The sequence below is a fragment of the Macaca thibetana genome, chromosome 4 (genome assembly GCF_024542745.1).
Source record: "Macaca thibetana thibetana isolate TM-01 chromosome 4, ASM2454274v1, whole genome shotgun sequence".
NCBI classification, from domain to species: Eukaryota; Metazoa; Chordata; class Mammalia; order Primates; family Cercopithecidae; genus Macaca; species Macaca thibetana.
In genome coordinates, this window is record NC_065581.1 from 20,268,403 (window position 1) to 20,281,623 (window position 13,221).

Here is a 13,221-nt window from a genome sequence, read left to right on the forward strand (position 1 = left end):
GACAGCATAGAAATCGTCCTTATGAATGGGTTGTCTTTCTGGTTTGATTCCAGTGACATACACGTTAGTAATAAAGATAGCTCGTCTTTCCTATTCCAAGCTTGTTTTCTAAGGGCTTTAAATATAATAAACCATTTAATCCAATTAACAGCCTCATGAAACTGGTATCAGCATTATTTTCATTTTAGAAACAAGGAAGCTGATACGTCAAAAGATAGTTTGGCTAGTAAGCGGTGGAGTAGCACTGGGAACCCAGTCAGTGTGACTGCTGTACCCACAAATACCTCCAGGCTGGGGTTCTTTTGTTTTGAGACAGAGTCTCGCTCTGTTGCCCAGGCTGGAGTGCAATGGTGCCATCTCGGTTCACTGCAACCTCCTCCTCCCAGGTTCAAGCGATTCTCCTGCCTCAGCCTCCCAAGTAGCTGGGACTACAAGCACTCACCACCATGCCTGGCTAATTTTTGTGTTTTTAGTAGACACAGGGTTTCGCCATGTTGGTCAGGCTGATCTCATACTCTCGACCTCAAGTAATCCACCTGCCTCAGCCTCCCAAAGTGCTGGGATTATAGATGTGAGCACCGCGCTGGGCCAAGCTGGGGTTCTTATAGGAACTGCCTCTCCTCCTCAGTCAGGTATTAGGAATGACCAAGGTGGTGATTGTCAGAGACCTGTCATAAGGGCTGTCCAGCACAAACAAATGTACTGGACAGTGGTCATGTCGATGCTAAGCCACATCCTAGTACGGAACCTGCTTGCTCTGGATCAATGACAGGAACATGACCCAGGGTGGGTCAACATTGAGCCCACCCCCTCGATCACAGTGATAATTCAAAAGATGGGACTAAAAATCCAGTCTGGAGAGTCTGAGCCGTTCCCTGAGATCTTTCAAACTGAGACTGAGAAAAGGCATCTTTTCATTTCTGCTTACAGATCTTTCAGGATGTGACTTTGACACTTGCTGCTGGCTACATTTCCTGCTGGGCAGAGAATGTCCATCTCTATTAGCAGAGAAGGAAGCTTAAGTGGAGCAAAGGAGAAAGAGGTTGAGGGGAGTGAGCTGACAATGTTTGGATTCCTGGTTCCAGTTCCTGGCACCCCAGAGTGGCTCTGAGTCCTGCTGATGGTCTTTTGAGCCACCTCTGTGTTCTTCAGCTAAATCTTTTTGTTTGTTTGTTTGTTTGTTTGTTTGTTTGTTTTAGATGGAGCCTCACTCTGTTGCCCAGGCTGGAGTGTAGTGGCACCATCTCAGCTCACTGCAGCCTCCGCCTCCCAGGTTCAAGCAATTCTCTGCCTCAGCCTCCTGAGTAGCTGGGATTACAGGCGCCCACCTGGCTAATTTTTGCTTTTTTAGTAGAGACCGGGTTTCACCATCTTGGCCAGGTTGGTCTTGAACTCCTGACCTCATGATCCACCCGCCTTAGCCTCCCAAAGTGCTGGGATTACAGGCGTGAGCCACTGCGCCGAGCCTAAATCATTCTTTTTGGTTAACCTGGTTTGGGTTAATTTTCTATCATTTGCTGCTCAAAGTGTCCTAACTCAACACTCTTTTCTCAATATGAAGCTCTGCCAGCCCCTGTCTTTGCTCAAGGGGTCAGCAGCTGTGGCGCTGCATCCCACGTAGACCACATGCCACGCCAGTGCGTGTCCTGTGCCAATCCACATCTGTCTGTACCACACGGTCTGTATTCTGATCCATGTATTTCAGAAAAAGTTGCAGTCATTTATACCTACAATTCTCAAAGTTTAGTTTTTCAGACACATATATATATAGTATATATAACGTGTATATATATGTTTATATATAATGTTTGTATATAATATATATAATGTTTGTATATATGTTTATGTATATTATATATATAATGTTTGTATATATGTTTATATATAATATATATAATGTTTGTATATATGTTTATATATATAATGTTTATATTGCCTTCGCTTTAGATATGTAAAAGGAAAATACATCTTGGGGCCCCCAAATCACTAAGCTTCAGGTAAAAGTCAAGCTGGAAACTGCTTAGGGCAAGCCTGCCTCCCAATCTATTCAAAGCCATCCCTCTGCTCACCGAGATAGATGCTATCTGATTGCCTCCTTTGGAAAGGCTAATCAGAAACTCAAAAGAATACAACAGTTTGTCTCTCACCAACCTGTGACCCCCTCCGTGCCTCAGCTGTCCTGCCTTTCTGGATGGAATCAATATACATCTTACATATATTGATTGACGTCTCATGTCTTCCTAAAATGTATGAAAGCAAGCTGTGACCTAGCCATAGTGGGCACATCTAGTCAAGACCTCCTGAGGCTGTGTCACGGGTGCATGTTCTCAACCTTAGCAAAAATAAACTTTCTAAATTAACTGAGACCTGTCTCAGATATTCGGAGTTCACAGATAGCTCCAGTCTAATTGCTAGTACACAAATCCAAGAAAATGTGGAACTTCAGGGAGGATTCCAAAATTTGGGTACTTTTTCTTTCCTGTGATGAAAAGCTTTAATTCTTGTCTTTCAGCAGAAAATGAGTAGCTTGTACATAAATGCAGGCTGGAGAACTTTTTCCTCGAAGTCTGTCCCTCTCTGATTGATAGTCTCTTGTTGTCACAGCAGGGGTTAAAAATAAGCTACTTCCTTCCTCCCTCTTTGGAGTTTTGGTTTTTAACTATTTAATCTCCACTCTATGTGAACCACAGTCTGACTAAATATTTTGCCTAAGGTATAGCTGATAATTAGATAAGTAGATCTCTTCTCTTCCCATGTATATCCTAGTAGTCAACACTGTCTCGAAATATGTACACAAAAATCAAAGTACTAGAAAAATATAAAGTAGTGAGTAGATATGTCAAAGTTAAAGACGATAACCAATAAAAGTTGAGATTTAACCACCTTAAATTATTTTTTCTCATAGCTTTCAATAAAAAGCTAAACTGTAGATTCCAGCCGAGTTCCATCTCATTGAGTTCTGCCTTTTTCTTGGGTGGCTTTGTACATGGAAAACCGATAGAGGCCTTCTCCTAACAAGGGCCACATCTCCTCTGATTAATTTCCAGGCTTCCAAGCATGGGCACAGTGATCACCCACGCCTTCCCTCCCCTGGCAGCTCTGGGGACAGGCCTGCCCAGCAAAGCAATCTAGAAAGTGATTTCGTTTTCTGACTAATGCAGAAGAAATCCTCTTATAATGACTTAAGTAAGCTGTCAGTCAAGAAGTATTTATTGAGAGCCGCCTTCAGAACATTCAGGAAGGAAACTAATGCTGGAGATAATAGAAGAAGCCAGTGCCAAGGGCGTCAGCTGTCCCTGAAGAGTCTAAGTAAAATTGCAAAGTAGGAGAACTTTACCTGCCTTCTTCCTTTCTTTTTTTCTTTATTTCTTTTCTTTTTTACTTTCTTTTTAAGAGGTGGAGTCTCACTGTGTTGCCCAGGCTGGCCTTAGACTCCTGGGCTCAAAGGATCCTCCTGCCTCAGCCTCCCGTGTAGCTGGAACTGCAGGTACACAGCACCATGCCCAGCCCCTCCTTTCCTCATGGTTTCTTGCTCTCTCTACACCTATTCCTTTTCTAATATAACCAGTCTTTTCATGCTGTCCCACTCCCACTCCTAGCCCTGCCATTCATTCATTCCTAAAGGCATACATTTATTCATTCAGAAAATATATATATTGACTACCCACTGTGTTCTAGGCACTGTTCTAGGCAGTGGTGATACAGCAGTGAATAAGCAAAAATCCCCAGTCCTCAGGAGCTTTTATCTTAGTGATGGTAGACGGAGACAAAGAAACACACAATAGGTGAGATGTTGATAAATGCTGTAGAGAAAAATAAACTAGACTGAAGGGGTCACAGAGAAGAGGGGCAATGCTTGTTTTTAGAGGGTGGTCAAAGAAGGCCTTGCTGAAAACATGATTTTGGGACAGAAACACAAAAGGAGTTAGGGGCCTAAGGCCTGTGGATGTGGGATCCTGGGGTAAGAGGGTTCAGCCAGAGGAAACCACAGATGTCAACATCGTGAGGCAGGAGAGTGCTTGGGATGTTGTAGAAACTAACAAATCCAGTGAGGCTGGAGTCCTGTGAATGAGGAAGGTGGGAGGAAATCCCCAGGTGCACATAAGTCTGGGACCTTCAAAACACCTTGTTCTTTCACCAACACCCTGATACCAAAACCTGTGAAAAGGTAGGCTTCCCCGACTGTATAACAAAAAGAGCAAACAAGAAATTGATCTCTATCAAGGAACCAGGGAAAAAGTCTCTCGTGAGAATTTGTGCCACTACATTTGTCTGTATATGGATCTGGGCTTTGAATTTAAATATGTGTGCAACTGTTAAATCCCCAAGTTGAGAAATTAAATGAAAGTGGTCTCAGGTTATTAGTACCACACAAGGCTAAAACCAAAACAAATGAAAATCCTCTTTGGAGAAGAATATCTTCATCTCAGTCTTCCCAATATTCCCACAGATTCAGTTCTGCCAAATATGAGGTCACAATCAAAATGTGTGAAGCATCTGAGGAAGGAAGCCCCATGAACAAGAGTCAGTAGAAATCACAAACAAAAGATTTAGAGCTCTTAATGACTGCAAATGTTAGAATTATGAGATATTTTATTTTCAGAGTATAAAATAACTGTATAAAATGTTTAAAGCAACAAAAATTGGGATTTTTAAATATCAAAGGAAAAAGCACTATTAAATATGCCTAGGCAGATTTGAAAATAACCTAATAGAAATTATAGGAAAAAAGATGGTGGTGGTTGAAAGAAGAAACTGAATAGCTATATAAAAAACAGAGAAGTGATAGCTGAAAAGACAATTGGTGAACTGGTAGATAGATCTGAAGAGATTGTGCATAACTTGACACAAAATAAAAGCAAATGAAAAATATAAAGGAAAGATTAAGAGATATGCAGTTTAGAATGAAAGAAAGGTCCCAAATCAATATTCTAAACTTCCCGCTTAAGACATTGGAAAAAGTAGAGCAAACTAAACCTAAAAAGTAGAGCAAGCAGAAGGAAGGAAATAATAAAGATTAAAGAACAAATTAGTGAAATATTAGATACAAAAACAATAGTGAAAGTCAATGAAACCAAAGGATGGCTCCTTGAAAGGATTAAGAAATTGACAAAACTTAAGCTACATTAACCAAGAAAACAAAGGGGAGAATTAAATTACCAGAACCAGAAATGGAAAAGGGGAGATTACAATCAATCTTATACAAATAAAAAGTTCATAAAGGATACTATAACCAATTGTATGCCACTAAATTAGATAACTTAGATGAAATGGACAAATTCCTAGGAAGACACAAACTACTAAAACTGACTTAAGAAATAGACAATCTGAGTAGACACATAATGAATAAAGAGATTGAATTTGTAATTTTTAAAAAAACTAAGACTATATTTTCAGGGATCATTTCTACAGTTTGTTACTAGAGACATTTATCTGAATGTGTGGAGCACCAAAGATCTCGAATTAATGATTTAGCATCACACCTAGAGGAACTAGAAAAACAGGAGCAAACTAACTCCAAGACTAGTAGAAGAAAAGAAATAACTAAAATCAGAGCAAAACTGAATGAAATTGAGAACCAAAAATTCACACAAAGGATCAAATAAACCAAAAGTTGGTTCTCTGAAAGGATAAATAAGATTGATAGGCCACTAGCTAGATTAACAAAGAAGAGAGAAGATCAAATAATGATAATGAGAAATGACAAAGGTGACATTACAACCAATCCTACAGATATACAAAATATTCTCAGACACTTTTATAAACATTTTTATGCACACAAACTAGAAAATGTAAAGGAAATGGATAAATTTAGGGAAACATGCAACCTCCCAAGATTCAATCAGGAAGAAATTGAAACCTTGAACAGACCAATATTGAGTTACAAAATTGAATCAGTGATAAAAAACATACTAACCAAAAAAGCCCTGAACAAGACGAATTCATAGCTGAATTCTACCAGATATACAAAGAAGAGCTGATACTAATTCTACTGAAACTATTATAAAAAAAATCAAAGAAAAAGGATTCCTCCTTAACTGATTCTATGAAGCCACCATCACCCTGATACCAAAGCCTCTCAAAGACACATGAAAAAAGAAAACTACAGGCTAATATCTGTGATGAACATAGATGCAAAAGTCTTCAAAAAATGCTTTCAAACTGAATCCAGCAGCACATCAGAAAGTTAATTCACCATGACCAAGTAGACTTCATTCCTGAAATGCAAGATTGGTTCAACATACACAAATCAATAAATGTGATTCACCATATAAACAAAATTAAAAACAAAAACCATATGATCATCTCAATAGACACAGAAAAGGCTTTTGATGAAATCCAACATCCTTCAGGATAAAAACCCTCAACAAACTAGGCATCAAAGGAACATACCTCAAAATGAGAGCTATCTATGCCAAACCCACAGCTAACATCATACTGAATGGGCAAAAACTGGAAGCATTCCTCTTAAGAACAGGAACAAGGCAAGATGACCACTCTCAGCACTCCTATTCAACATAGTACTGGAAGTGTTAGCCACAGCAATCAAGCAAAAGAAAGAAAAAAAGGCACCCAAAAGAGGAAACGAAGTCAAATTATGTCTTTGCTGATGATATAATTCTATACCTAGGAAGCCCTAGAGACTCCACCAAAAGAATTTTAGAACTGATAAATGATTTCAGTCAAGTTTCAGGATACAAAATCAATGTGCAAAAATCAGTAACATTTCTATACACCAATAGTATTCAAGCTAGGAGACAAATCAAGAATGAAATCCCATTTATAATAACTACAAAAAATATAAAATACCTAGGGTTACATCTAACCAAGGAAATGAAAGATCTCTACAAGGAGAACTGTAAAACACCACTGAAAGAAATCATAGATGACACAAACAAATGAAAAAACATTCCATGTTCATGGATTGGAAGAATCAATATCAATAAAATGGCCATACTACCCAAAGCAATCTATAGATTCACAGTATTCCTATCAACCTATCAAGATCATTTTTCACAGAATAAGAAAAAAATTCTAAAATTCATATAGAACCAAAAAATGACCTGAATAACCAAAGGAATCCTAACCAAAAAGAACAAAGCTGAAGGCATCAACCAACTTCAGACTCTACTATAACACTACAGTAACCCAAATGGGATAGTACTGGTACAAATACAGAGATAAAGACCAATGGAACAGAATAGAGAACAGAAATAAAGCCACACACCTACAACCATCTGATCGTCAACAAAACTGACAAAAATAAGCAATGCAAAAAGACTGTCTATTCAATAAATGGTGCTGGGATAATTGGTGAGCCATATGCAAAGGAATGAAATTGGACCCCTACCACTCACTATATACAAAAATTAACTCAAAGTAGGTTAGAGACTAAAATGTAAGACCTGAAACTATAAAAATCCTGGAGGAAAACCTAGGAAATACCATTCTCGACACCATCCTTGGCAAAGAATTTATGGTTAACTTCTCAAAAGCAATTGCAACAAAAACAAAAATTGGCAAGGGGGACCTAATTAAACTAAAGATCTTCCGCACAATGCAAGAAACTATAATAAACAGAGTAAACAACCAACCGAATGGGAGAATATATTTGCTAACTGTGCATTCAATAAAGGTCCAATATTCAGAATCTATAAGGATCTTAAACAAATCAACAGGGAAAAAAAAAACATTCAAAAGTAGGCAAAGGACATGAACAGACACTTATCAAAAGAAGACATACAAGCAGCCAACAAGCATATGAAAAATGCTCGTCACTAATCAGTAGAGAAATGCAAATCAAAACTGCAAATAAAAACTTTTTCGTGTTAGCCATTCTGACCAGCTACTACTACTACATCTCATACCAGTCAGACTGGCTACCACTAAAAAGTCAAACAAAAATAGATGCGGAAGAGGCTGCAGAGAACAGGGGATGTTTATACACTTTGGGTTGGAATATAAGTTAGTTCAGCCACTGTGGAAAGCAGTTTGGAGATTTCTCCAAGAACTTAAATAAGCACTCGACCCAACAATTCCATTACTAGAGAAATACCCAAAGGAAAATAAATCATTCTACCAAAAAGACACATGCATTTGTATGTTCATTGCAGCACTATTCACAATGGCAAAGACATGGAGTCAACCTAGGTGCCCATCAACAGTGGGCTGGATAAAGAAAATGGGGTACACGTACACCATGAAATGCTATCCAGCCATAAAAAGAAGGAATTCATATTATTTGCTGCAACATGGATGCAGTTGGAGACCATTATCCTAAGTGAATTAATACAGTAACAGAAAATCAAATACTGCATGTTCTCACTTACAAGTGGGAGCTAAACACTGAGTACACATGGACATAAAGATGAGAGCAATGGACTCTGCGGACTGCGGGAGTGGAAAGAGCAGGAGGTGGGTGAGGACCGAGAGACTGCCTACTGCATGCTGTGCTCACTGCCTGAGTGACAGGATCATCTGCTCTCCAAACCTGAGTGTCACACAGTGTTCCCGTATGACAGACCTGCATATGTACCCCTGAATCTAAAATAAAAGTTGAGATAATTTTCTTAAAATACTACCCACAAAGAAAAGTCCAGGCCCAGGTGGCTTCGTCACTGAAATTGATCAAACATTAAGGAATTAATTCCAATAACTCATAAACTTTTCCCAAAAAATACAAGAGGAAAGAACACCTCCCAGTTCATTCTATGAGTCTGGTATTAACTGGACTAATAGTAAACTAGACAAAGGCATTGCAAGAAAATCAAAGAACATTATCGCATGAATATGAATGCAAAAATTCTCAACAAAATACTAACAAACCAAATCTAGCAATGTATGAAAATAATAATGCACCATGACAAGTGGGATTTATCCTAGGATATAAGGTTGGTTTACCATCCTAAATCAACTAATGAAAAACACCATAGCAATAGAATAAAAAGCAACATCCACAAGATCATCTCAATAGATGCAGAAAACGTGTTTGACAAGACCCAACATCATTTTAGGATTAAACACACTCAACAAGCTGAGAATAGAAGATAATTTATTCAACCTGATAAAGGGCATCTATGAAAAAACCCACAGCTAAAACTGTAATTAATGATGAAAGACAGGATACCTTCCTCCTAAGATTAAGAAAAGTACAAAGATGTCTGTTCTCACCACTTCTATTCAACATAGAATAGCTATGGCAGTTAGGCAAGAAAAGAAAAGCCATCCATATTGGAAAGGACAAAGTAAAACTAACGTTTTCATAGATAATGTGATCTTGTATATAGAAAATCCTAATGACTTCACTAAAAATTACGAGGACTAATAAATGTACTCACCAAGGTGATGAACATAAGATCAATATACAAAAATCAATTGTATTTCTATACCTTCACAATGAACAATCCAAAAAGACAACATTTTTTAAAAAATAATTCCATTTACAATAGCTTTGGAAAGAATAAAACACTTAGGAACAAACTTCACAAAAGAAATGTACAATATACACTTCTGAAACTATAAAACATTGCTGAAAAAAGTTAAAGACGATGTAAATAAATGAAAAAATATCTGATGTTCATGAATTGGAAGACTTAGCATTGTTAAAATGGCAATATTCCCCACATTGATGTACAGATTCAATGCAATTTCTATCAGAATCCCAGAACTGACTTCTTTGTGGAAATTGACAAGCTGATTCCAAAATTGCTATGGGATTACAAATGACCCAGAATAGCCAAAACAATCTTGAAGAAGAACAAAGTTTCGGACTCACATTTCCTGATTTCAAAACTTCTACAAAGCAACAGTGGTCAAGACAGTGGTACTAGTATAAGTATAGACACATAGATCTGTGGAATCGAATCGAGAGTCTAGAAATAAAACCATGTGTCTATGGCCACATGATTTTTGAAAAAGGTAAAACACCATTCAATGGGGAAAAAATAGTCTTTCCAACAAATGACACTGGGACCAGTGGGTAAACATACATGCAAAAAAATGAAACCAAACTCTTATCTCACACCATACACAAAAATTAACTCAAAATGAATAACAGTCATAAATATTATAAGAGTTTTATAGCTAAGAAAACTGAGGGGTAAGTCTTCATGACCTCAGTTTTGACAACGGATTCTTATACGTGACACAAAGGCAACAAAGAAAATATACATAAATTGGAGTTCATAAATATTAAAAACTTGCACTTCAAAGGATACAATTAAGAAACTGAAAAGACAATGTCTTCCGCAGTGTGGAAGAAAATATCTGCAAATCATATATTTGATAAAGGATGTTCATCTAGAAGATATAAAAAGCACAATTCGAAAATAAAGAGGTAAGTAAGCCAATTTAAAAATTAGCCAAAGAATCAAAACAGACATTTTTTGGAAATCCCTGTTTGGGGAAATATGCAATGGAAAATATGCAAATGGACAATAAACACTTAAAAAGATGATTGACATCATTAGTCATCAAGGTAATGTAAATCAAAACCACTATGAGTGACCAGTGCACAACCAGCAGGGTGGCTAGAATCGAAAAGTCAGATAATAACACGCGTTGGTGGGGATGGATAGAAACTGGAAACCACACACACTGCTGGTGGGAAAGTAAAATGGCAGAAACCAAACTGCCAGTTCCTAAAATGATTAAACATGGATATACCAGATGACCCAGCAATTCCACTTCTAAGTATATACTCAAGAGAAATGAAAACATATGTCCACACAAAAACTTGTACATGAATTTTATATCAGCATTAGGCATACAAGCCAAAAGCTGCAAACAATCCAAATGTGAATCAACTGAAGAATGGATAAACAAAATGTGGTATATCCTTACAGTGGAATGTTATTTGGCTGTAAAGAGAAATGAAGTATCAGCTAGGCATGGAAGTTCATGCCTGCAATCCCAGCACTTTTGGAGGCCAAGGTGGGAGGATCCCTTGAGGCCAGTAGTTCAAGACCAGCCTGGCAACATAGCAAGACGGTATCTCTACCAAAAAAAAAAAATTTTTTTTTTAATTAACCTGGTGTGCTGACACATGCCTATAGTCCTAGCTACTGAGAAGGCTGAGGCAAGAGAACCCCTTGAGCCTCAGAGTTCGAAGTTACAGTGAACCATGATCATACCACTGCACTCTAGCCTGGACAACAGAACGAGACTCTGTCTCAAAAAAAAAAAAAGAAAAAGAAAAAGAAAAAAAGAAGCATTGACACATGCCACAACATGAATAACCTGGAGCATATTATCCTCAGTTACAGAATACAAATACAAATACAGAACACAAATACAAAAGGACACATACTGCATGATTCCATTGATATGAAATGTCCGGAATAGGTAAATCCACAGAGATAAAAAACAGACTAATGGTTGCCAGGTGCTGGGGGAATGGGAGAATGGAGAGTGCATTTGTTTCTCAGGGCTGCCATAACAAACTGCCACAAACTGGATGGCTTAAAACACAGAAACGTATTGTCTCTCAGTTCTGGAGGCTAGCAGTGCTAAATCTCAAATATCGGCCATGCTATCTCCGGAGGCTCTAGGGAAGGCTCTTTCCTTCTCCGCTTCTAGCTTCTGGTGGCTCCTGGCAAACCTTGGTGTTCCTGGGCTTGCAGCTGCATCCCTCCAATCTCTTTCTCTATTTTCTTTCTTTCTCTCTCTTTCTTTCTTTTTCTTTCTTTCTTTTTTTCTTTCTTTCTCTTTCTCCTTCCCTTCCTTCCTTCTTTCTTTCCTTCCTTCCTTCCTTCCTTCCCTCCCTCCCTCCCTCTTTCCTTCCTTCCTTCCTTCTTTCCTTCCTTCCTTCCTTCCCTCCCTCCCTCTTTCCTTCCTTCCTTCCTCCCTCCCTTCCTCCCTCCCTTCCTTTCCCTTCTTTCCTTCTTCTTTCTCTCTTTCTCTCTTTCTCTCTTTCTCTCTTTCTCTCTTTCTCTCTTTCTTTCTTTCTTTCTTTCTTTCTCATGGAGTTTCACTCTTGTTGCCCAGGCTGGAGTGCAGCAATGGCACAATCTCGGCTCACCGCAACCTCTGCCTCCCAGGTTCAGCCTCCCAAGTAGCTGGGATTACAGGCATGTGCCACCACGCCCGGCTAATTTTTGTATTTTTAGTAGAGACAGGGTTTCTTCCTGTTAGGCTGGTCTCGAACTACTGACCTCAGATGATTCACCCACCTTGGCCTCCCAAAGTGCTGGGATTACAGGCATGAGCCACCGCACCCGGCCCTCTCTATTTTCACGTGGTCTTCTCTGTGTGTCCTCTCCCCTTCTATAAGGACACTCATTACTGGTTCGAGGGCCCATGCTAATCCAGTATGACTCCATTTTAACTAATTACATGTGCAGACACCTTATGTCCAAACATGGTCACATTCTGAGGTTCCAGGTAGATATGAATTTGGGGAGGACACTGTTCAATCCACTATGGAGTGACTGCTAACAGGTAAAGAGTTTCTTTTTGAGATTATGAAAAATGTCCTAAAATTGACTGTGGTGATGATAGCACATATCTGTGAATATACTAAAAAACATTTAATTTTATACTCTAAATAGGGGAATTGTGTGGTATGCAAATTGTATCTCAATAAAGCTATCTAAAATGAAAAAGAATTAAGATACAACAAACCCCCAGTAGAAGAACATCTAAGAGATATACAGGAAAAAGAGGGAAAATGATCCCAGAGGGAAGATCTGAAGGTAAGAAGAAACAGTTTGAGCTGGAAATTAAGTCCTGTATGTCAGAGGCTTCACTTTGCTCACTGTTGAGTCCTCAGGCCTATAGTAACTGTTCAAAAAAATATACGTTCGATAAACAGATTGATGTGCAAACAAATTAGTAAATAGAGGCACAAATTGAAATAAAAATCTTTATTAAATAATAATGGCTAGTTTTTTGATTAAAAAATAAGATATAAAGAAAAATACCAGGCAATAGCATTGTAAGCTGAAAGAGTGTGGCCAAAGCTAGAGCAATGAAAGGTCTTGGAATTTTTGAAACATAGGCTAAAGATATGGAATAATTTGGATTTTCAAGTTAAATATGCATGAAAAATATTTCAAAAGTAACCACTGAGAGAATAAAGACGGTATATAACTTCCTAGCTAATTGAGCAAAAACTTGGGGAAAAAAAGAGAAGCCCAATTAATCCAATAGAATGTTCAAAATAAGAAAACTGTAGACAAAGTGGAATATTTAGAAAGCAAAGAGAGAGAAGACAAAAACATT

The 13,221-nt window shown here is 38.2% G+C and overlaps 1 pseudogene; it reads left to right on the forward strand.

The window, feature by feature from the left end:
* The first annotated feature begins 5,381 nt into the window (after positions 1 to 5,381).
* LOC126954141 (uncharacterized) lies at positions 5,382 to 5,491 on the forward strand (annotated as a pseudogene).
* The last annotated feature ends 7,730 nt before the right edge of the window (positions 5,492 to 13,221 follow it).